The sequence below is a fragment of the Somniosus microcephalus genome, chromosome 8, assembly GCF_052327205.1.
Source record: "Somniosus microcephalus isolate GS21.2 chromosome 8, FLI_Smic_1.0, whole genome shotgun sequence".
Classification (NCBI taxonomy): Eukaryota; Metazoa; Chordata; class Chondrichthyes; order Squaliformes; family Somniosidae; genus Somniosus; species Somniosus microcephalus.
The window spans coordinates 190193139-190218016 of record NC_140994.1 but is presented as its reverse complement, the minus strand read 5'-3'; the positions used below and the strand labels follow the sequence as shown (position 1 = coordinate 190218016).

General features: G+C 50.3%; 1 protein-coding gene across 3 annotated transcripts in view; it reads left to right on the top strand.

Annotated features, from left to right (window-relative positions):
- Window positions 1-24878, top strand: part of LOC147113976 (uncharacterized) — a 288093-nt gene that overhangs the window by 205961 nt on the left and 57254 nt on the right. The gene's annotated exons all lie outside the window — the stretch shown is intronic.

Sequence of the window (24878 nt, the reverse complement as noted above, 5' to 3'; positions counted from 1 at the left end):
GTGGTAACACTACTCTAACTTGCGATGGTCCCACCGAGGTGTGCGTTGCTGCACTGGTGCTGGGTGCGCTGAGTCCTGATGATGCTGCTCCCTCAGGCTTCAGGTTCGTCTGAGGATTTGTCCGGGTCTTCGTCCTGGATCGTGGGGAGGGGGGCGCTCGATGGTCCTGTGTGAGAGTAAAGGTATGATTTAGACATCTGATATTGATGTAGCAGACACATCCTTTTGAGCAGATGATACAATGCGGTTCTCTATGAACATCATATGCCATTGCTTTCTGAGCAGGATGAAACTCTATTATGTCACCAGCTTCCTCTAGCGTGCCCGTCTCTACATTGCCCACTTCCAGGTCCTCGCCACCTCCAACAATCTCATTAGCAGCCTCCTCAGCACTGGTCAATGTTGCTAGGGTAGATGTTCCTCCTCCAGTCATTGCTCTCTCACTCTTATTGTGAGCCATCTTTTCTTGCAAGGAGGGACACAAGCGGTGCATCAGCCACAGTGATGGAGTGAGTGTGAATAGTCCCTATTATAGAAACTTTGAGGGAGACGAAGATGGGCTAAGGTGCCAAGAGGAAGGTAGCTTCCTGTGCGCTGTTAGTTGTCACTGCATGACAGTGAGAGCGAGTCTGAGGGGTGCATAGGCAGGATGCTGAAGTGATTCAGTACAGAAACAGAGATGGATAGGAAAGGGTGCAAGGGAAGTAAGACTAAGGTGGGATGTGAAGGAGGAGGCTTACAACGCAGAGTGCTGGTGATGAGAAGGGAAGCAGAGTGAAGGCAAGTGAGATGGGATACTCACTTGATGTTCGCACAAGATCATTAAACCCTTTTCGGCACTGGATCCATGACCGTGCATAAATGGACTTTGCGCTCACCTCCTGAGCAATGCGCAGCCAGGCTGCCTTGGTCTGCTGAGGAGGCTTCCTCCAGCCATCAGGAGGGAAGAGAATCTCCCTGCGCCCTCTTACAGCATCGACAAGAGCATGGAGGGACTCGTCATTAAAACAAGGAGCTGCCTTGCCACTGGAAGAAGTCATAGCATTTAAATCAAGTCCAAGAAACCACAATAGAAAGGCTTAGGCTGGATGGCAGCTTTAAAAGCAGCTGTTTTTATGACTTCATCAGAGGCGGCCAGCCGACCCGATCCCACTCATTGGACCGGCCAGCGCGCCTCCTTGAAATTAACAAGCTCATTGAATGAAAATCGGACATCTGCAGCTGATCCCACTGGAAGCAGCTCCCAAACCCGCCCACCACGCAACCCGACTCCAACCCGCCTCGGGAGTTAAAATCGAGCTTTTAGAATCCATAATTCGATATAAAATTAGTGAACATTTAGGAATGTGCAAGTTAATCAAGGATAGCCAGTATAGATTTTTTAAAGGCAAGTCATGTTTGACAAATTTAATAGTCTTCTTTTGAACAAGTGACTGGATAACTAAAGGAAATGTAGTTAATGAAATGTACGTGGATATTCAGACATGTTCAGTAAAATATCTCACAAGAGGCTTATAAGAAAAATTCAGGTGAATGTTATGAGGAAATGTAGCAGCATACATAGAAAATTAGCTGATGGACAACAGCACCTTGTATTTATTTATTGTGGTAAACCACTTTTATCGTTCACTATCGTTACACTATGGTTATCACTGTTTATATCGTTACACTATGGTTATCACTGTTTACACTGTTGTATCACTACACAAGGTCACCTCTTGTCACGCTGTTATACCTGGGCTGACCACAGCTGACTCCGCCCATGACTCCGCCTGCTTGCCCAGGTATAAAGGTGGTCGACTGGCTGGTATTCCTCCTTGTTGGACCCGATCACCCACGAGGGTGGGCTCTGTTATTTAGCCAATAAAAACCTATAGTTACTATCTTAACTCATCGCTTTTCATTGGATGAATTGATAGGTATATCAATTTTATTGGCTAAATTTTGAAATGAGTGGATCGGAGCAGCCAAACGGCCAGCTACAACAGCCACAGCAGCCGGCCTGGCTGCGAGCCCTCCGACCGCCGTACCTGGATCTAAACCCACAGGCAGCGAACTCAGCCCTCGACTTCAAACACTGGCTGAGCTGTTTCGAATCCTACCTGGGAGAATCCGGCGTGCCTCTGGGATCCAAACTAAGAGTTCTGACCGCCCAAGTGAGCCCTAAAGTATTTGCAATCATCCAGGACCTTACTACATACGAGGACGCCGTCAACCTGCTGAAAGAGCAGTACCGGAGCCCGGTAAACTCTATGTATGCCAGACATCTCCTAAGATCCCGCTCGCAACAGCCAGGAGAGTCTGTAGATGAATTTTTACGGGCGCTACAAACACTCGGCAGGGACTGTGACTTTAAAGCTGTAACGGCTGCAGAAAATACTGAAGGGAATATCCGCGATGCCTTCGTGAAAGGCCTTCGGTCCGACTACTCACGGCAAAGACTGCTCGAATCAAAGGACCTCGACCTGAATACAACTGCAGCCCTCGCTCGCTCTCTGGAAGTGGCCCATCGGGACCTCGAGGCGTATTCCAGGTACTGTGCTGTGCGACCCTGGGACTCCGGCCCAACCCCGGCCGCAATACCCCTCGCACCGCCGCCTCTGGGACCTACCTCAGCGTCGGCGTCCCAGAACCGATCGGGACCGCCACCCCCGGTACCGGTTGCAACATCGGAGCCCCGCGATCGGGCCGCCGGCTGCTTCTTCTGTGGCCAGGCGAAACACCCGAGGACGCGCTGCCCTGCAAGAAACGCGACTTGCTCCGATTGCCACAAGAAAGGCCACTTCGCTAAGGCCTGCAGGGGGAGAGCCACAGACGCCAGCAGTGCCTCATGCGAGTTGTGGGGGCGGCCATCTTTCATCAAGGCCACAGATGCCAGTATCCCTCGTGTGAGTCGTGGGGGTGGCCATCTTTGATCAAGGCCACCGACACCAGCAGTGCCTCGTGAGTTGTGGGGGCGGCCATCTTCGCCATTTTATTCAACCTCGTGGGCGCCACCATTTTGTCCACCACACTCGACCGCCACCTTGCCTCCAGACCCGACCACCGCCTCACCCGCAGACTACAGCAGCTCGCTCAGCCATACATTAGCCTCCGTCACACTGGACCAAGCTCGCCCGCATCACCTGTCCAAGTCCATGATGGACATCAAAGTAAACGGCCACGCCACGACCTGCCTGTTCGACAGCGGAAGCACGGAGAGTTTCATCCATCCAGACACGGTGAGCCACTACTCCCTCACTGTCCGGCCAACGCGCAACCGGATTTCGATGGCGTCGAGGCCCCATTCTACAGACATCAGCGGCTACTGTGTTGTGACCCTGTCAGTTAGGGGCACGGAGTATAAAAATTTTAAACTCCTCGTCCTGCCCCAGCTCTGCGCTGCCGTCCTACTAGGGCTGGACTTCCAATCCCACCTTCAAAGTGTCACTTTGGCATACGGTGGACCCCTCCCCCCACTCACAGTCGACAACCAGCAGCCTTTAAACCGCCCACCGCATACCACCTGCGGCCTATCCACCCTCAAGGTCCCGCCCCCCTCCCTGTTCGCTAACCTCACCCGCGACTGTAAACCCGTCGCCACCAAGAGCAGGCGGTACAGCGCCGGGGACAGAGCTTTTATTAGCTCTGAGGTGCAGCGTCTCCTGAAGGAGGGCATCATCGAGAGGAGCAACAGCCCCTGGCGTGCCCAGGTCGTAGTCGTTAAGACCGGCAATAAAAACCGCCTGGTCATCGACTACAGCCAAACCATAAACCGGTTCACCCAGCTGGACGCATACCCCCTTCCCCGCATATCTGATATGGTCAATCAGATTGCACAGTACCGGGTATTCTCCACCATCGACCTTAAGTCGGCCTATCACCAACTCCCTATCCGCCCTGAGGACCGCCAGTATACCGCCTTCGAGGCGAATGGCCGCCTCTACCACTTCCTTAGGGTTCCCTTCGGCGTCACCAACGGGGTTTCGGTCTTCCAAAGGGAGATGGACCGGATGGTTGACCAGAACGGGCTGCAGGCCACGTTCCCTTATCTAGATAACGTCACCATCTGCGGCCGCGACCGGCAGGACCACGATGTTAATCTGGAGAAATTCCTCCGTACGGCCGAACGGCTGAACCTCACTTACAATAAGGAGAAATGTGTGTTTAACACCTCGCGTCTCGCCATCCTCGGCTGCGTAGTAGAGAACGGGGTCATCGGCCCCGACCCCGAAAGAATGCGCCCCCTCATGGAGCTACCCCTCCCCCACTGTCCAAAGGCGCTGAAGAGAACCCTGGGGCTCTTCGCCTACTATGCCCAATGGGTGCCGAATTATGCGGACAAAGCCAGACCCCTCATGAAGTCCACCTCCTTCCCCCTTACGGAAGAAGCGTGCGCAGCCTTCTCCCTCATAAAGGGAGACATTGCTAAGGCCACAATGCACGCGGTGGATGAGTCTATCCCTTTCCAAGTGGAGAGCGATGCATCCGACTTCGCCCTAGCAGCAACCCTTAACCAGGCGGGGAGACCTGTGGCCTTCTTCTCAAGGACCCTCCAGGGCCCTGAGATCCGACACTCTTCGGTCGAGAAGGAGGCCCAGGCGATCGTGGAGGCAGTACGACGCTGGAGGCATTACCTGGCAGGCAAACGATTTACCCTCCTCACCGACCAGCGTTCAGTCACTTTTATGTTTAATAACAAGCTGAGGGGCAAAATCAAGAACGACAAGATCTTGAGGTGGAGAATCGAGCTCTCCACCTATGATTATGGTATCTTGTACCGACCTGGTAAACTGAACGAACCCCCAGATGCTCTATCACGAAGTACATGCGCCAACGCGCAAATTGATAGACTGCAGACCCTCCACAACGACCTCTGCCACCCCGGGGTCACCAGACTTTACCACTTCATTAAGGCCCGCAACCTGCCCTACTCCATCGAGGAGGTCAGGACCATGACCAGGAACTGCCAAACCTGTGCCGAATGCAAACCGCATTTCTTTAGGCCGGACAGAGCAAGCCTGATCAAGGCCACCCGCCCCTTCGCGCGCTTGAGCATCGATTTTAAGGGGCCCCTCCCGTCCTCTGACTGTAATGTGTACTTCCTCAACATCATTGATGAGTACTCCCGTTTCCCCTTTGCCTTCCCCTGCCCAGACATGACCAGTACCACGGTCATCAAATGCCTGAACGACCTCTTCGCCTTGTTCGGGTTCCCGAACTATATACATAGCGACCGGGGCTCATCCTTCATGAGCGAGGAACTTCGCCAGTTCCTACTAGCGAGAGGCATTGCTGCAAGCAGGACCACCAGCTACAACCCCCGAGGGAACGGCCAGGTGGAAAGAGAGAACGCGACTGTCTGGAAGGCCGTTCTCTTAGCCTTAAAGTCTAAGGGCCTGCCAGCCTCGCGCTGGCAGGAAGTCCTCCCGGCAGCGCTGCATTCCATCCGGTCACTGCTTTGCACGGCCATTAACGCCACCCCCCATGAACGAATGTTTGTTTTCCCCAGGAAGTCGACTACGGGAACCTCGCTACCAACATGGCTGACTTCTCCGGGGCCCGTCTTGCTGCGAAAGCACGTGAGGGCCCATAAAACGGACCCCCTGGTCGAGAGGGTGGACCTCCTGCACGCCAACCCCCAGTACGCCTATGTGGCATACCCAGACGGGCGGGAGGACACAGTCTCCTTATGAGACCTTGCACCCTCGGGCACCCCTGAGACACCACCGTTACCCCCCACCACCCCCCCAAATCCACCCCAGGTAGACGGCATGCCGGAACCCCACGAGCCTTCGCCGACCACGCAGACACCAGCATTAACATCGGATACTGCATCACCGCCGCCGCTGCTGCGCCGATCAGAGAGACTTACGAGGCCTCCGGACAGACTGACATACCCGAACTGGTAGCACACTTCACCCCGCCGGACTCAAATCTAAACAAGGGGTGAATGTGGTAAACCACTTTTATCGTTCACTATCGTTACACTATGGTTATCACTGTTTACACTGTTGTATCACTACACAAGGTCACCTCTTGTCACGCTGTTATACCTGGGCTGACCACAGCTGACTCCGCCCATGACTCCGCCTGCTTGCCCAGGTATAAAGGTGGTCGACTGGCTGGTATTCCTCCTTGTTGGACCCGATCACCCACGAGGGTGGGCTCTGTTATTTAGCCAATAAAAACCTATAGTTACTATCTTAACTCGTCGCTTTTCATTGGATGAATTGATAGGTATATCATTTATATAGCGCCTTTAACGTAGTAAAACATCCCAAGGCGCTGCACAGGAGTATAAGACAAAAAATTTGACACTGAGCCACATAAGGAGAAATTAGGGCAGGTGACCAAAAGCTTGGTCAAAGAGGTAGGTTTTAAGGAGCATCTTAAAGGAGGAAAGAGAGGTAGTGAGGCGGGGAGGTTTAGGCAGGCAGTTCCAGAGCTTAGGGCCTAGGCAACAAAAGGCACGGCCACCAATGGTTGAGCGATTATAATCAGGGATGCTCAAGAGGGCAGAATTAGAAGCGCGCAGATATCTCTCGGTGGGGGGGGGGGCTGAAGGAAATTACAGAGATAGGGAGGGGCGAGGCCATGGTTTGAAATCAAGGATGAGAATTTTGAAATCAAGCCGCTGCTTAACCAGGAGCCCATGTCGTCGTCTTCTTAAGCAGTCCCTCGGAACCGAGGATGACTTGCTTCCACATTAAAAATGAGTTTGCAGGTGACCGATGAGTCCAATGCGGGACCTACAGTCTCTGTCACAGGTGGGGCAGACGGTGGTTGAAGGGGCGGGTGGGTGGGGTGCTTGGGTTGACATGCGCTGCCTGCGCTTGGCTTCCACTTGCTCCCGGCGAAGAGACTCGAGGTGCTCGGCGCCTTCCCGGATGCTTCTCTTCCACTTTGTGCGGTCTTGGGCCAGGGATTCCCAGGTGTCGGAGGGGATGTTACACTTTTTCAAGGAGGCTTTGAGTGTGTCCTTGAAGCGTTTCCTCTGCCCACCTGGGGCTCTCTTGATGGGCCGCAGCTCCGAGTAGAGTGCTTGTTTTGGGAGTCTCATATCTGGCATGCGGACAATGTCAGGTCAGCGGGCACAGGGATGATGGACAGAAAAGAATTAGGATAAATGAGTGTTGTTTGGATTGAAGAAGGGTTGAAAATGGTGTACCCAAGGGGTTTGTGCTGGACCAATTTTATTCACAGAATATATAGGTGATTTAGACTTTGATTCAGCCATCATAATTTCAAAATGTGCCGATGACACAAAAGTAAAGCATTTGACAAATAGCAAGGAGAACTATAAAAGACTTGACAAAGACATAGATAACCGGTATTAACTTGAAATTTGTGAGATATTACATTTTGGGAGGAAAAACAAGGAATGAGTATATGGAAAGATGCTTAAGGGGCTCAAATACATAATTGCCTGAAAATACAAATGCAGTAATAAAATGCCAACAGCATTTTAGGTTTTATCTATAGGGACATGGAGTGGAAGACTACATAAGTAATGATAAACTTGTACAAAACACAAATTAGGCCACAGTTAGGTTGGTGTGCACTACATTATAGAAAGGACATTAAAGACATAGGGGGAAATTTTAACTTTTCAAAATAGGTGGGTTGGGGACGTGGGGGGTAGTTAAAGTATTAAAAATCTGAATCCCGCCTCCAACCCACCCACTTCCATTTTTAACGGAGGCAGAACAGGGGTCGGGCAGACAACCCACTCCCAGGAGGCGAGTCATCTATTTCAATATTATAATAAGGCTGGAATCCTCTGCTTTAACCTCCATTTTGAATGTAACTTTAGCTGGTTGGGTTTTGCACGCCTTGTGAAACCCGCCAGCTAAAGCAAAGCCTTTACACTTAACTCCTGAATCCAGCATCCCTACCTAACCCACCCCCCGTGATCGGAGACCCCCCCCCCCCCCCCCCCCCCACGAGACCTCCGATTCACCCTGCCCCTCCATTCCCCAATTCTCCCTCTCCCTGCCCCCACTTCTCTAGCCACTCCTCCGGCCCCCAATCCTCAGGATATCTCCCATTCCCCCACCCCACTCTGTTGCTATGGCCATTCCTCCAGCCCGTGGTCAATGTTAAAAACCACCCCGCCCAACGCTGCTTCTCCAGCCGCCTCCCGCCTCTCTGTGGCCTAGTACCGCAGGCCTTCTCGCCCAGAGCCAGCTGGCCTCTCCGTCTGGTTGGCTGCGGGTGGGAAACAGGCTTCCCATGCAAATCAGGCCCTGCCGTTAAATTCAGCAGGGCCTGCGAGAATCCTGTCCTCTCGGGTTTCTAGACCTCCTAGGAGCATCCCCCCCATCCCCCTACCCACCTTCCCCATTAAAATTAAACCCACAGAGATTGTACAATGTAGATTCCCCTGGATGATGCCAGGGATGGGAAGCTATAGTTATGAGAAGAGACTGGAGCTACTAGGACTATTTTCACTTGAGCGGATAAGGTTAAGAGGAGGTTTAATAGAGGTTTTTTAACTTTTATGAACGGTTTTGATAGGGTAAATAGGAAAAGACTGTTTCCTCTTGTTTGGGAGCCAGTGACAAGGAATCATCCATTTAAAATGGTCACTGTTAAGAGAGACAGTAGCAGAAATTTCTTCATGCAGAGAGTTGTTGAACAATAGAATGCTTTGCCATAGGAAGCACTGAGGCAGAATATTAAGGAAAAATTGGCTAAATATTTGAAGCAAAGGGAAAAACACTGCTATGGAGAAACAGCAGGAAAGTGGGATGGATTTTTCTTTGCTTTAGCAAAGAACCAGTACAGACAGGGTGCGGTAACATACTGCTTATGTTACTGGACTAGGGGGAGTGTTTGCTAGTGCTGTTGGGGAGGGTTTAAACTAAAATGGCAGGGTGTTGGGAACCTGTGCAGGGAGACAGGAAAGAGAAGCAAGGATAGAAGCAAAAGACAGGAAGGAGAAAAGCAAAAGCGGAAGTCAGAGAAATCAAGGGTGTAAATCAAACATGGCCGCAGTAAACAATAATTCTAAGAGTGTTTAAAAAAAACAAGCCTGAAGGCTTTGTGTTTTAATGCGAGGAGCATTCGTAATAAGGTGGATGAATTAGCTGCGTAAATGGATGTAAACGGATATGATACAATTGGGATTACGGAGACATTGCTCCAGGGTGTCCAAGGTTGGGAATTCAACATCCAGGGGTATTCAATATTCAGGAAGGACAGGCAAAAAGGAAAAGGCGGTGGGGTAGCATTGCTGGTTAAACAGGAGATAGTACGGAAGGATATTGGCTCTGATGATGTGGAATCTGTATGGGTAGAGCTGAGAAATACCAAGGGGCAGAAAACGTTAGTGGGAGTTGTATACAGACCCCCAAACAGTAATGCTGAGGTTGGGGATGGCATTAAATGGGAAATTAGAGACGCGTGCAATAAGGGCACAGCAGTTATCATGGGTGACTTTAATCTACATATAGATTGGTCTAACCAAATTAGTAACAATACTGTGGAAGAGGAATTCCTAGAGTGTATACGGGATGGTTTCCTGGACCAATATGTCGAGGAACCAACTAGAGATCAGGCCATCTTAGACTGGGTATTATGTAATTAGAAAGGATTAATTAGCAATCTTGTTGTGCGAGGCCCCTTGGGGAGGAGCGATCATAATATGATAGAATTCTTCATTAAGATGGAGAGTGAAGTAGTTGATTCAGAGACTTGGGTACTGAAGTTAAATAAAGGAAACTGATATACCTATCAATTCGTCCAATGAAAAGCGACGAGTTAAGAAAGTAACTATAGGTTTTTATTGACTAAATAACAGAGCCCACCCTCGTGGGTGATCGGATCCAAGAAGGAGGAATACCAGCCAGTCGACCACCTTTATACCTGGGCAGGTGGGTGGAGCCATGGGCGGAGTCGGCAGTGGTCAGCCCAGGTATAGCAGCGTGACAAGAGGCGACCTCGTACAGTGATACAACAATGTGAACAGTGATAACTATAGGGAAACGATCTAACAGTGATAACTATAGTGTAACGATAGTGAACGGTAAAAGTGGTTTACCACATTCACCCCTTGTTTAGATTTGAGTCCGGCGGGGTGAAGTGTACTACCAGTTCTGGTATGTCAGTCTGTCCGGAGGCCTCGTAAGCCTGTCTGATCGTCGCAGCGGCGGTGTTGCGTTCTCCGGTGTTAATGCTGGCGTCTGCGAGGTAGGCGAAGGCTCTTGGGGTTCCGGCGTACCGTCTACCTGGGCTGGAATTGGGGGGGGGGGTGGGGGGGGGTAGCGGTGGTGTCTCCGGAGTGCCCGAGGGTGCGAGGTCTCGTAAGGAGACTGTGTCCTCCCGCCCGTCTGGTTATGCCACGTAGGCGTACTGGGGGTTGGCGTGCAGGAGGTTCACCCTCTCGACCAGGGGGTCCGTTTTATGGGCCCTCACGTGCTTTCGCAGCAAGACAGGCCCCGGAGAGGTCAGCCAGGTTGGTAGCGTGGTTCCCGTAGCCGACTTCCTGGGGAAAACAAACATTCGTTCATGGGGGGTGGCGTTAATGGCAGTGCAAAGTAGTGACCGGGTGGAATGCAGCGCCGCCGGGAGGACCTCCTGCCAGCGAGAGGTTGGGAGGCCCTTAGACTTTAAGGCTAAGAGGACGGCCTTCCATACCGTCGCGTTCTCTCTTTCCACCTGGCCGTTCCCTCGGGGGTTGTAGCTGGTGGTCCTGCTAGTGGCGATGCCTCTCGCTAGTAGGAACTGACGGAGTTCCTCACTCATGAAGGAGGCGCCCCGGTCACTATGTATATAGTTTGGGAACCCGAACAAGGCAAAGAGGTCGTTCAGGCATTTAACGACCGTGGTGCTGGTCATGTCTGGGCAGGGGAAGGCAAAGGGGAAACGGGAGTACTCATCAACAATGTTGAGGAAGTACACATTACGGTCAGAGGACGGGAGGGGCCCCTTAAAATCGATGCTCAATCGCTCGAAGGGGCGGGTGGCCTTGATCAGGCTTGCTCTGTCCGGCCTAAAGAAGTGCGGTTTGCACTCGGCACAGGTCTGGCAGTTCCTGGTCATGGTCCTGACCTCCTCGATGGAGTAGGTCAGGTTGCGGGCCTTAATGAAGTGGTAAAGCCTGGTGACCCCGGGGTGGCAGAGGTCGTTGTGGAGGGTCTGAAGTCTATCAATTTGCGCGTTGGCGCATGTAATTCGCGATAGAGCGTCAGGGGGTTCGTTCAGCTTACCAGGCCGGTACAAGATATCATAATCGTAGGTGGATAGCTCGATTCTCCACCTCAAGATCTTGTCGTTCTTGATTTTACCCCTCAGCTTGTTATTAAACATAAAAGCGACCGAACGCTGGTCGGTGAGGAGGGTAAATCGCTTGCCTGCGAGGTAATGCCTCCAGCGGCGTACCGCCTCCACAATCGCCTGGGCCTCCTTCTCGACCGAAGAGTGTCGGATCTCGGGGCCCTGTAGGGTCCTTGAGAAGAAGGCCACCGGTCTCCCCTCCTGGTTGAGGGTAGCGGCTAGGGCGAAGTCGGATGCATCGCTCTCCACTTGGAAGGGGATGGACTCATCCACTGCGTGCATAGTGGCCTTAGCAATGTCTCCCCTGATGAGGGAGAAGGCCGCGCGCGCTTCTTCCATAAGGGGGAAGGAGGTGGACTTCATGAGGGGTCTGGCTTTGTCCGCATAATTCGGCACCCATTGGGCATAGTAGGCGAAGAGCCCCAGGGTTCTCTTCAGCGCCTTTGGACAGTGGGGAAGGGGTAGCTCCATGAGGGGACGCATTCTTTCGGGATCGGGGCCGATGATTCCGTTCTCTACTACGCAGCCGAGGATGGCAAGGCGCGAGGTGTTAAACACACATTTCTCCTTATTGTAGGTGAGGTTCAGCCGTTGGGCCGTACGGAGGAATCTTTCCAGATTAGCGTCATGGTCTTGCCGGTCACGGCCGCAGATGGTGACGTTATCTAGATAGGGGAACATGGCTTGCAGCCCGTTCTGGTCAACCATCCGGTCCATCTCCCTTTGGAAGACCGAAACCCCGTTGGTGACGCCGAAGGGGACCCTAAGGAAGTGGTAGAGGCGGCCATTCGCCTCGAAGGCGGTATACTGGCGGTCCTCGGGGCGGATAGGGAGTTGGTGGTAGGCCGACTTAAGGTCGATGGTAGAGAATACCCGGTATTGAGCAATCTGATTGACCATATCAGATATGCGGGGAAGGGGGTATGCGTCCAGCTGGGTGTACCGGTTTATGGTTTGGCTGTAGTCGATGACCAGGCGGTTTTTATTGCCGGTCTTAACGACTACAACCTGGGCACGCCAGGGGCTGCTGCTCCCCTCGATGATGCCCTCCTTCAGAAGACGCTGCACCTCAGAGCTAATGAAAGCTCTGTCCCTGGCGCTGTACCGCCTGCTCTTGGTAGCGACGGGTTTGCAGTCGGGGGTGAGGTTAGCGAACAGGGAAGGTGGCGGGACCTTGAGGGTGGATAGGCCGCAGGTGTTACGCGGTGGGCGATTTAAAGGCTGCTGGTTGTCGACTGTGAGCGGGGGGAGGGGTCCACCGTATGCTAGAGTGACGCTTTGGAGGTGGGATTGAAAATCCAGCCCTAGTAGGACGGCAGCGCATAGCTGGGGCAGGACGAGGAGTTTAAAGTTTTTATACTCCGTGCCCTTAACCGACAGGGTCACAACACAGTAGCCGCTGATGTCTGTGGCGTGGGACCTCGATGCCATCGAGATCCGGTTGCGCTGGCTGGACAGCGAGGGAGTAGTGGCTCACCGTGTCTGGATGTATGAAGCTCTCCGTGCTTCCGCTGTCAAACAGGCAGGTCGTGGCGTGGCTGTCTACTTTGATGTCCATCATTGACTTGGACAGCTGATGCGGGCGAGCTTGGTCTAGCGTGACGGAGGCTAGTGTGTGGCTGAGCGGGTCGCTGTAGTCTGTAGGTGAAGCGGTCGTCAGGTCTGGAGGTAAGGTGGCGGTCGAGCGTGGTGGGTAAAATGGAGGCGCCCACGAGGTGGGGCAAAATGGCGGAGAAGATGGCTGCCCCCACAACCCACATGAGGCACTGCTGGCGTCGGTTGCCTGGATCAAAGATGGCCGCCCCCATTGCTCATCTGTGGCCTTGATAAAAGATGGCCGCCCCCACAGTTCGCATGAGGCACTGCTGGCCTCTGCTGCTCTCCCTCTGCAGGCCTTCGCGAAGTGGCCTTTCTTCAGGCAGCTGGAGCACGTCGCGTTTTTGGCTGGGCAGCGCGACCTTGGGTGTTTCGCCTGCCCACAGAAGAAGCAGCCGGCGGCCCGGTCGCGGGGCTCCGATCTCGCAGCCGGTACTGGGGGTGGCGGTCCCGATCGGGTCCGGGACGCCGACGCTGAGGTAGGTCCCGGGGGCGGCGCTACGAGGGGTATTGCGGTCGGGGTCGGGCCCGAGTCCCAGAGTCGCGAACTGTACCTGGAATACACCTCGAGGTCCCGCTGGGTCACTTCTAGGGAGTAGGCCAAGGCTGCAGCTGTGTTCAGGTCGAGGTCCTTTGATTCCAGCAGTCTCTGCCGTGAGTAGTCGGACCGAAGGCCTTTCACGAAGGCATCGCGGATGTTATCTTCAGTGTTTTCTGCAGCCGATACTGCTTTAAAGTCACAGTCCCTGCCGAGTGTTCGTAGCGCCCGTAAAAATTCAGCTACAGACTCTCCTGGCTGTTGCGGGCGGGATCTTAGGAGGTGTCTGGCATACATGGAATTTACCGGGCTCCGGTACTGCTGTTTCAGTAGATTGATAGCGGCCTCGTAAGTAGTAATGTCCTGGATGAGTGCGTATACTTTAGGGCTCGCTTGGGCGGTCAGAACTCTTAGTTTGGATCTCTGAGGGACGCCGGATTCTTCCAGGTAGGATTCGAAGCAGCACAGCCAGTGTTTGAAGTCGAGGGCTGCGTTTGTTGCTTGTGGATTTAGATCCAGGTACGGTGGTTTGAGGGCTCGCAGCCAAGCCGGCTGTTGTAGCTGGGCGTCTGGCTGGTCGTTTGGCTGCTCCGTTGACTGGTTGTTTGGCTGCTCAAGTGACGACATTTTAAAATTTAGTCAATAAAATTGATATACCTATCAATTCGTCCAATGAAAAGCGACGAGTTAAGAAAGTAACTATAGGTTTTTATTGACTAAATAACAGAGCCCACCCTCGTGGGTGATCGGATCCAAGAAGGAGGAATACCAGCCAGTCGACCACCTTTATACCTGGGCAGGTGGGTGGAGCCATGGGCGGAGTCAGCAGTGGTCAGCCCAGGTATAGCAGCGTGACAAGAGGCGACCTCGTACAGTGATACAACAATGTGAACAGTGATAACTATAGGGAAACGATCTAACAGTGATAACTATAGTGTAACGATAGTGAACGGTAAAAGTGGTTTACCACAGAAACTACGATGGTATGAGGCGTGAGTTGGCTAGGATGGATTGGGGAATGTTACTTAAAGGGTTGACGGTGAATAGGCAATGGCAAATATTTAAAGATTGCATGGATGAACTACAGAATTTGTTCATCCCTGTTTGGCATACAAATAAAACAAAAAAGGTGATTCAGCATTGGCAAATAAGGGAAATTAGGGATAGCATAAGATCCAAGGAGAGGACATATAAATTGGCCAGAAAAAGCAGCAAACCTGAGGATTGGGAGCAGTTTAAGATTCAGCAAAGGAGGTCAAAGGGAGTAATTAACAGGGAGAAAATAGAGTATGAGAGTAAGCTTTCAGGGAACATAAAAACTGACTAAAAGCTTCTATAGATATGTGAAGAGAAAAAGATTGGTAAAGTCAAGCGTAGGTCCCTTGCAGTCAGAATCAGGGGAATTTATAATGGGAAACAAAGACTTGGCTGACCAATTACATACATACTTTGGTTCTGTCTTCACAAAGGAGGACACAAATAAACTCCCAGAGGTAAAAAGAGGGATGAGGTCCTGCAGCAAGAATTTAGGGAGCTAGGTGAAGGATTAAAGAGCAGGACCTCAAGGGTTGTAATCTCTGGATTACTCCCGGTGCCACGTGCTAGTAAGTATAGAAATAGGAAGATAGAACAGATGAATGCGTGGCTAAAGGGATGGTGCAGGGGGGAGGGCTTTAGTTTCCTGGATCACTGGGTCTGCTTCTGGGAAAGGTGGGACTTGTACAAGTCGGACGGTTTACACCTGAACCAGAGGGGAACCAATATCCTTGCGGGGAGGTTTGCTAGCACTGCTGGGGGGGGTTTAAACTAACTTGGCAGGGGGATGGGGTACAGAGTGGAGCTATAGTAGGGGGTGATTTACAGCCAAATACAGAGGGAAAAACAAGTCAGCTGGGAAGGCAAAGCAAATATGTGAAGGCAAAAGAGAATATGGCAGGGCTGGAAGGCATTTATTTTAATGCAAGGAGTCTTGCAAATAAGGTGGATGAACTGAAGTTGTTGTTGAACACATGGGAGTACGATATTGTTGCTATCACGGAGACATGGTTGAGGGAGGGTCAGGACTGGCAGCTCAATATTCCGGGGTATAGAATCTTCAGGCGAGACAGAGGGGGGTGTAAAAGGGGAGGGGGTGTTGCAATATTAATTAAGGAGTCAATTACTGCTGTAAGGAGGGATGATATATTAGCGGGTTCCTCTAATGAGGCCATATGGGTAGAACTTAAAAACAAAAAGGGGGCAAGCACTTTGCTGGGAGTGTACTATAGGCCCCCAAACAGTCAGGGGGAGATAGAGGAACAGATATGTAGGCAAATCTCAGAAAAGTGCGAAAATAATAGGGTAATAATAGTGGGGGATTTCAACTTCCCCAATATAAATTGGGATAGTCAGAGTGTGAAAGGCTTAGAGGGTGCAGAATTCTTAAAGTGCATCCAGGAGAGCTTTTTGAGCCAACATGTAGAAAGTCCTACAAGAGAGGGGGCGGTACTGGACCTAATTCTGGGGAATGTAGCCGGGCAAGTGGTGGAAGTGTCAGTAGGAGAGCATTTTGGCGACAGTGACCACAATTCGGTGAGATTTAAGGTGGTCATGGAAAAAGACAAAGACGGCCCGGAAATAAGGGTTCTAAATTGGGGGAAGGCCGATTTTAATATGATAAGGCAGGATCTGGCCAAATTGGACTGGGAGCAGCTACTTATAGGAAAATCCGCATCAAAACAGTGGGAGACTTTCAGAAGGGAAATAGAGAGAGTACAACGCCAACATGTTCCTGTAAAGGTCAAGGGTGGGACCAACAAGCAAAGGGAACCTTGGATGACAAGGGATATACAAAAATGCATTAGAAATAAAAGGGGGGCTTTTGGCAGTTACAAAAGACTAAAGACGGAAGAAGCCCTAGAGGAGTATAAAAAATGCAGGGGCATACTTAAAAAAGAAATTAGGAGGGCGAGGAGGGGCCATGAAATAACACTGGCGAGCAAAATAAAGGAAAATCCTAAGATGTTTTATAAGTATATTAAGGGCAAGAGGATAACCAGGGAAAGGGTAGGGCCCATTAGGGACCAAAGTGGCAATCTGTGTGCAGAGCCAGATGATGTAGGCGGGGTTTTAAATGAATTTTTTGCATCTGTGTTCACTATGGAGAAAGACGATGCAGACATAGAAATCGGGCAAGGGGGCTGTGACATACTTGAACATATTAGCATCGAGAGGGAGGAGGTGCTAGCGGTTTTAGCAGGCCAAAAAGTGGATAAATCCCCAGGCCCAGACGAGATGTATCCCAGGCTGCTGTGGGAGGCAAAGGAGGAGATTGCAGGGGCTCTGACACAAATTTTCAGAACCTCTCTGGCCACAGGGGATGTACCAGAGGACTGGAGAACAGCTAACGTAGTACCATTATTCAAGAAGGGTAGCAGGGATAAACCAGGGAATTACAGGCCAGTGAGCCTAACATCTGTGGTAGGGAAATTATTGGAAAAAATTCTGAGGGACAAAATTAGTCTCCACTTGGAGAGGCAAGGATTAATCGGGGATAGTCAGCATGGCTTTGTCAAGGGTAAATCATGTCTGACAAATCTGATTGAATTTTTCGAGGGGGTGACTAGGGGGGTGGATGAGGGAAACGCTGTGGATGTGGTTTACATGGACTTCAGTAAAGCTTTTGACAAAGTCCCGCATAGGAGACTGGTCAAGAAGGTAAGAGCCCATGGGATCCAGGGTGCCTTGGCGCGTTGGATCCTAAACTGGCTGAGTGGCAGGAGGCAGAGGGTGATGGTCGAAGGTTGCTTTTGTGACTGGAAGCCTGTGTCCAGTGGGGTACCTCAGGGATCGGTGCTGGGTCCCTTGTTGTTTGTGATCTACATAAATGATTTGGATGAGAATGTAAAAGGTATGATCAGTAAGTTCGCAGATGACACGAAAATTGGTGGGGTGGTAAATTGTGAGGAGGAAAGCCTCAGGCTACAGGACGATATAAACGGGTTGGTCAGATGGGCGGAAAAGTGGCAAATGGAATTTAACCCTGAAAAGTGCGAGGTGATGCATTTTGGACGGACAAATAAGGCAAGGGAATACACAATGAGTGGTAGGACCCTAGGAAGTACAGAGGGTCAGAGGGACCTTGGTGTACATGTACATAGATCCCTGAAGGCAGCGGAACAGGTAGATAAGGTGGTTAAAAAGGCATATGGGATACTTGCCTTCATTAGCCGAGGCATAGAATATAAGAGCAGGGAGGTTATGATGGAACTGTACAAAACGCTGGTGAGGCCACAGCTGGAGTACTGTGTGCAGTTCTGGTCGCCTCACTATAGGAAGGATGTGATTGCTTTGGAGAGGGTGCAGAGAAGATTCACCAGGATGTTACCTGGGATGGAGCGCCTCAGCTATGAAGAGAGGCTGGACAGGCTGGGGTTGTTTTCCTTGGAGCAAAGAAGGCTGAGGGGGGACCTGATTGAGGTGTACAAAATGATGAGGGGCATAGATAGGGTAGACAAAGAGGAACTTTTCCCCTTAGTAGGGGGGTCAATAACAAGGGGGCATAGATTCAGGGTAAGGGGCAGGAGATTTAGAGGGGATTTGAGGAGGAACTTTTTCACCCAGAGGGTGGTTGGAATGTGGAACTCAATGCCTGAAAGGGTGGTAGAGGCAGGAACCCTCACAACATTCAAGAAGCACATGGATGAGCACTTGAAATGCCATTGCTTACAAGGCTATGGACCAAATGCTGGAAAATGGGATTAGACTGGACAGGGATGGATGGGCGGCGCAGACACGATGGGCCGAAGGGCCTCTTTCTGTGCTGTAAAACTCTATGACTCTATGACTCTATGAGATGTCGGGGAACATAGGGTCTAATGAGAGGGAGGAACTGAATGAAATCAGTATTTGTAGGGAAATGGTGTTAGGGAAATTGACGGGATTGAAGGCTGAATAATCCCCAGGGCCTGATAATCTACATCCTAGGGTACTTAAGGAAGTGGCCCTAGAAATAGCAGATGCATTGCTGGTCATCTTCCAAAATTCTATAGACTCTGGAACAGTTCCCGTGGTTTGGAGGGTAGCTAATGTAACCCCACTATTTTAAAAAAAGGTGGTAGAGAAAAAACGGGGAATTATAGACCGGTAAGCCTGACATCAGTAGTGGGGAAAATGCTGGAGTCCGTTATAAAAGATGTAATAGCAGAGCACTTGGAAAACAGTGACAGGATCGGACAAAGTCAACATGGATTTACAAAAGGTAAATCATGCTTGACTAATCTACTGGAATTTTTTGAGGATGTAACTGGTAGAATAGATAAGGGAGAACCAGTGGATGTGGAGTATTTGGACTTTCAGAAGGCTTTCGATAAGGTCCCGCATAAGAGACTAGCGTGCAAAGTTAAAGCACATGGGATTGGGGGTAAGGTACTGACTTGGATAGAAAACTGGTTGGCAGACGGGAAGCAAAGAGTTGGAATAAACGGGTCTTTTTCCGAGTGGAAGGCAGTGACTAGTGGGGTACCACAGGGATCTGTGCTAGGACCCCAGTTATTCACAATATATATTAATGATCTAGACGAAGGAACTAGATGTACTATCTCCAAGTTTGCAGACGAGACAAAGCTGGGTGGGCGTGTGTGCTGTGAGGAGGATGCAGAGAAACTCCAGTACAATTTGGACAGGTTGGGTGATTGGGCAGATGCAGTATAATGTGGATAAATGCGAGGTTATCCACTTTGGTGGCAAAAACAGGAAGGCAGATTATTATCTGAATGGCAATAGATTGGGAAAAAGGGAAGTGCAACGAGACCTGGGTGTCCTTGTGTACCAGTCGCTGAAGGTAAGCATGCAGGTGCAGCAGGCGGTTAAGAAGGCAAATGGTATGCTGGCCTTCATAGCGAGAGGATTCGAGTACAGGAGCAAGGATGTCTTGCTGCAGTTGTACAGGGCCTTGGTGAGACCACACCTTGAGTATTGTGTGTAGTTTTGGTCGCCTTATCTGAGGAAGGGTGTTCTTGCCATGGAGGGAGTGCAGCGAAGATTCATCAGACTGATACCTGGGATGGCAGGAATGACGTATGAAGAGAGATTGGGTCGTTTAGGCTTATATTCGCTAGAGTTTAGAAGAATGAGGGGATCTCATTGAAACTTATAAAATTCTAACAGGACTCGACAGACTAGATGCAGGAAGGCTGTTCCTGATGGCGGGGGAGTCCAGAACCAGGGGTCACAGTCTAAGGATAAGGGGTAAGCCATTTAGGACAGAGATGAGGAGGAATTTCTTCACCCAGAGAGTGGTGAACCTGTGGAATTCTCTACCACAGAAGACAGTTGAGGCCAATTCATTAAATATATTCAAGAAGAAGTTAGATATATTTCTTGAGGCTAAGGGGATCAAGGGATATGGGGATAAAGCAGGGACCAGGTACTGAATTTGGATGATCAGCCATGATCGTATTGAATGGTGGAGCAGGCTCGAGGGGCTGAATGGCCTATTCCTGCTCCTATGTTTCTATGTAATCCAGAGGCCTGGACTAATGATCTGGATACATGAGTTCAAATCGTGGCAGCTGCGGAATTTAAATTCATTTAATTAAATAAGTCTGGAATAACAAGCTAGTATCAGTAATGGTGACCATGAAACTACCGGATTGTTGTAAAAACCCATCTGGTTCACTACTGTCCTTTAGGGAAGGAAATCTGCCGTCATTACCTGGTCTGGCCTACATGCGACTCCAGACCCACAGCAATGGGGTTGACTCTTAACTGCCCTCTGAAATAGCAAGCCACTCAGTTGTACCAAACCTCTACAAAGAAGTATACTAAAACCACCTGGCAGTGACCTCAGCACCAGACATGACAAGGGTATGTCCAGCCCAGTCGACCCTGCAAAGCCTCCACACTAACGTCTGGGGACTTGTGCCAAAATTGGGAGAGCTGTCCCACAGACTAGTCAAGCAGCAGCCTGACAGTCATACTCAGAGAATCATACCTTTCAGCCAATGTTCCAGACTCCTCCATCCCTAACCTTGGGTATGTCCTGTCCCACTGGCAGGACAGACCCACCAGAGGTGGCAGAACAGTGGTATACAGTCAGGAGGGAGTGGCCCTGGGAGTCCTCAACATTGACTGCGAACCCCATGAACTCTCATGGCATCAGGTCAAATATGGGCCAGGAAACCTCATGCTGATTACCACCTACTGCCCTCCCTCGGCTGATGAATCATGTTGAACACCATTTGGAAGAAGCACTGAGTGTAGCAAGGGCACAGAACGTACTCTGGTTGGGAGACTTTAATGTCCATCAGCAAGAGTGGCTTGGTAGCACTACGACTGGCCGAGTCCTGAAGGACATAGCTGCCAGACTGGGACTGTGGCAGATGGTGAGAGAACCAACACGAGGGGAAAAACCTACTTGACCTCGCCCTCACCAATCTACCTTTCACAGATGTAGCTGTCCATGACGGTGACCACTGCACAGTCCTTGTGGAGACGAAGTCCCATCTTCCACTGAGGACACCCTCCATCGTGTTGTGTGACACTACGACCGTGCTGAATGGGATAGATTCAGAACAGATCTAACAGCTCAATACTGGGCATTCATGAGGCACTGTGGGCCATCAACAGCAGCAGAATTGCATTCCACCACAATCTGTAAACTCATGGGCCAGCATAGCCCTCACTCTGCCATTACCATCAAGCCAGGGGACCAACGCTGGTTCAATGTGGAGTGTAGAAGAGCATGCCAGGAGCAGCACCAGGCATACCTAAAAATGAGTTGCCAACCTGGTGAAGCTTCAACACAGGACTACACACATGCTAAACAGCATACTATAGACACAGCTAAGCGATCCCACAACCAGCGGATCAGATCAAAGCTCTGCAGTCCTGCCACATCAAGTCATGAATGGTGGTGGGCAATTAAACAACTAACAGGAGGAGGAGGTTCCATGAACATTCTCATCCTCAATGATGGTGGAGCCCAGCACGTGAGTGCAAAAGACAAGGCTGAAGCGTTTGCAGCCATCTTCAGCTGGAAGTGCCAAGTGGATGTTCCATCTCGGCCTCCTCCTGAAGTCCCCACCATCACAGAAACCAATCTTCAGCCAATTCGATTCACTCCACATGATATCAAGAAGCGGCTGAGTGCACTGAATGCAGCAAAGGCTATGGACCCCGACAACATACCTGCTGTCGTGCTGAAGACTTGTGCTCCAGAACTAGCCGTGTCTCTAGCCAAGCTGTTCCAGTACAGCTACAACACTGGCATCTATCTGACAATGTGGAAAATTGCTCAGGTATGTCCTGTCCACAAAAAGCAGGACAGATCCAATCCGGCCAATTACCGCCCCATCAGTCTACTCTGAATCATCAGCAAAGTGATGGAAGGTGTTGTCGACAGTGTTGCGAAGCAGCACTTACTCACCAATAACCTGCTCACCGATGCTCAGTTTGGGTTCCGCAAGACCACTCGGCTCCAGACCTCATTACAGCCTTGGTCTAAACGTGGACAAAAGAGCTGAATTCCAGAGGTGAGGTGAGAGTGACTGCTCTTGACATCAAGGCAGCGTTTGACCAAATGTGGCATCAAGGAGCCCTAGTAATATTGAAGTCAATGGGAATCAAGTGGAAAACGCTCCACTGGCTGGAGTCATACCTAGCACAAATGAAGGTGATTGTGGTTGTTGGAGGCCAATCATCTCAGCCCCAGGACATCACTGCAGGAGTTCTTCAGGGCAGTGTCCTAGGCCCAACCATCTTCAGCTGCTTCATCAATGAACTTCCCTCCATCATAAGGTCAAAAGTGGGGATGTTCACTGATCAAACCAGTCTGTCAAATTAGGTAACCACACCTCCACCCCCCCCCCCCCCCCGACCCTGAACACGGGGGCCCCACAAGGATGTGTGCTGAGCCCCCTCCTCTACTCCCTCTTCACCCACGACTGTGTGGCTGTTCATGGTTCCAACACCATCATCAAGTTTGCGGATAATACCACGGTAGTAGGCCAGATCACCAACAACGATGAGTCAGCCTACAGGGAGGAGGTCCAGCATCTCGTGAAGTGGTGCGCCGATAACAACCTGGCCCTTAACATCAAGAAAACCAAAGAAATCATTGTGGGCTTCAGGAAATCTAAAGGCGGAAGTCACACCCCCATCCACATCAATGGGGCTGTGGTGGAAAGGGTGGACAGCTTTAAGTTCCTCGGAGTCCACATCACGGAAGACCTCTCCTGGTCCCTCAATACCTCCTCTCTGGTGAAGAAGGCCCAGCAGCGTCTATATTTCCTAAGGAGGCTGAAGGGATGTAACCTGTCACCCCTGATACTCTCTAACTTTTACCGCTGCACAATAGAGAGCATCCTGACGAACTGTATCACAGTATGGTATGGCAGCTGTAGCTACTATGACCGGAAAGCCCTGCAGCGGGTAGTCAAAACTGCCCAACGCATTACCGGCACCCGGCTACCGACCATAGAGCACATATACCAGAAACGCTGTTTACGGAGGTCACGGTCCATCATCAAAGACCCTACCCGCCACAGTCTGTTCGCCCTCCTGCCATCTGGGAGACGCTACAGATGCATTCGCACCCGTACGACCAGATTTAGGAACAGCTTCTTTCCCAGGGCTGTCACCCTACTGAACGCCACAAATAAACTCTAAAGCCTGCACATCTGCCAATGCACTTTATTATGGTTATGTTTATGTTAATCTATTACAAGCCAAATGTATGTTGAATGTTTAAATGTCTTAATCTAAATGTACACTCTCGGGAGCCGCAAGCCTACATCTCGTTGTACTGCACTTGTGCACTAACAATGACAATAAAAGTTGATTTGATTTGATTTTGATTTGACTGCACAGTGATTAGTTCCATTCGCAGCTCCTCAAATAATGAAGCAGTCCGTGCCCGCATGCAGCAAGACCTGGACGATATTCAGGCTTGGGCTGATTAGTGGCAAGTAACATTCGTGCCAGGCAATCACCATCTCCAACAAGAGAGAGCCTAACCACCTACCCTTTGCGTTCCATTGCCGAATGCCCCACCATCAACATCCTGGGGGTCACCATTGACCAGAAGCCTAACTGGACCAGCCACATAAATACTGTGGCCACAAGAGCAGGTCAGAGGCTGGGTATTCTGCGGTGAGTGTCTCGCCTCCTGACTCCCCAAAGCCTTTCCACCATCTACAAGATGCACTGCAGTAACTCGTCAAGGCTTCTTCGACAGCTCCCAAACCCGCGACCTTTACCACCTAGAAGGGCACGGGCAGCAGGCGCATGGGAACACCATCACCTCCAAATTACACACCATCCTGACTTGGAAATATATCGCCTTTCCTTTATCGTCACTGGGTCAAAAATCCTGGAACTCGCTCCCGAATAGCACTGTGGAAATACCTTCACCACACAAACTGCAGCGGTTCAGGAATGCGTCTCACCACCACCTTCTCGAGGGCAATTGGGGATGGGCAATAAATGCTGGCTGAATGGCCTCCTTCTTTGCTATAAACATCTTTGATTCTATTCAGACTGCTTTCCCATAGGGAATATCTGAATAGCCATTCCCAGGTTAATGGCGAACCATCACTACTGTGCCTCTGTTCCCAGATTATATGTGAGCAATGCTACAGGTGATTAGCTAGTGCTAAATAAATTGTAAAAATCTGCATTGTTGGAGCTATCCTTATTTTTATTATTTTGCAGTTACTTGAAGATGAGCCATTTGTTCTCTCTCATCACCAGAGATCGCTGTATTGCATTTAGCCTAAGGCACATCAGAATAATGGCTTCACAAAAAATTCTATTCATTAGTATCTCAAATCAGTCGGCACGTGAGCTGAATGTTACTGATTGTTCCCAGCTTGGTCACCTCCCTTATCAGCTAAATAGCAATTTTATGGGCTTCCTATGAAGTCAGACCCATAACTGATATACAAGAGAACAAGATGGCAGCTCTTCGTTGGACTGCAAAATAACAATCAAATGCAATATTTTTTAGTAGTACATAGATGAGTGTTTTTTAATAGTACTCAACCATGTTTCATTTATTTTAAAACTCAGCCAATACTGAAGTTCCCTTGCTTTATGTCCTCTTAGTCAGCACCCAGGACTGGAAAGGATGTCAATCCACATTATTTCCGATTGAAATAACAACAGAGTTCATTGGCAGATCTTATTGTTTCCTTATGTAACTGTAATTTTCCTCCTTTCAAGGTTGAAGGTTCTGTTTTTTTAACCTTGCATAAAATTTGCAGCACAGAAACAGGCAATTAGGCACAACTAGTCCATGCAACTGCAACAGGTTTATGCTCCACACGAGCCTCCTCCCACCCATCTTCATCTAACCCTATCAGCATAATCTTCTATTCCTTTCTCTCTCGTGTTTATTTAACTTCTTCTTAAATGCATCTATGCTATTTGCCTGAACTACTCCTTTTGGTAGCGAATTCCACATTCTAAGCACTCTTTGGGTAAAGAAGTTCCTGCTGAATTTTCT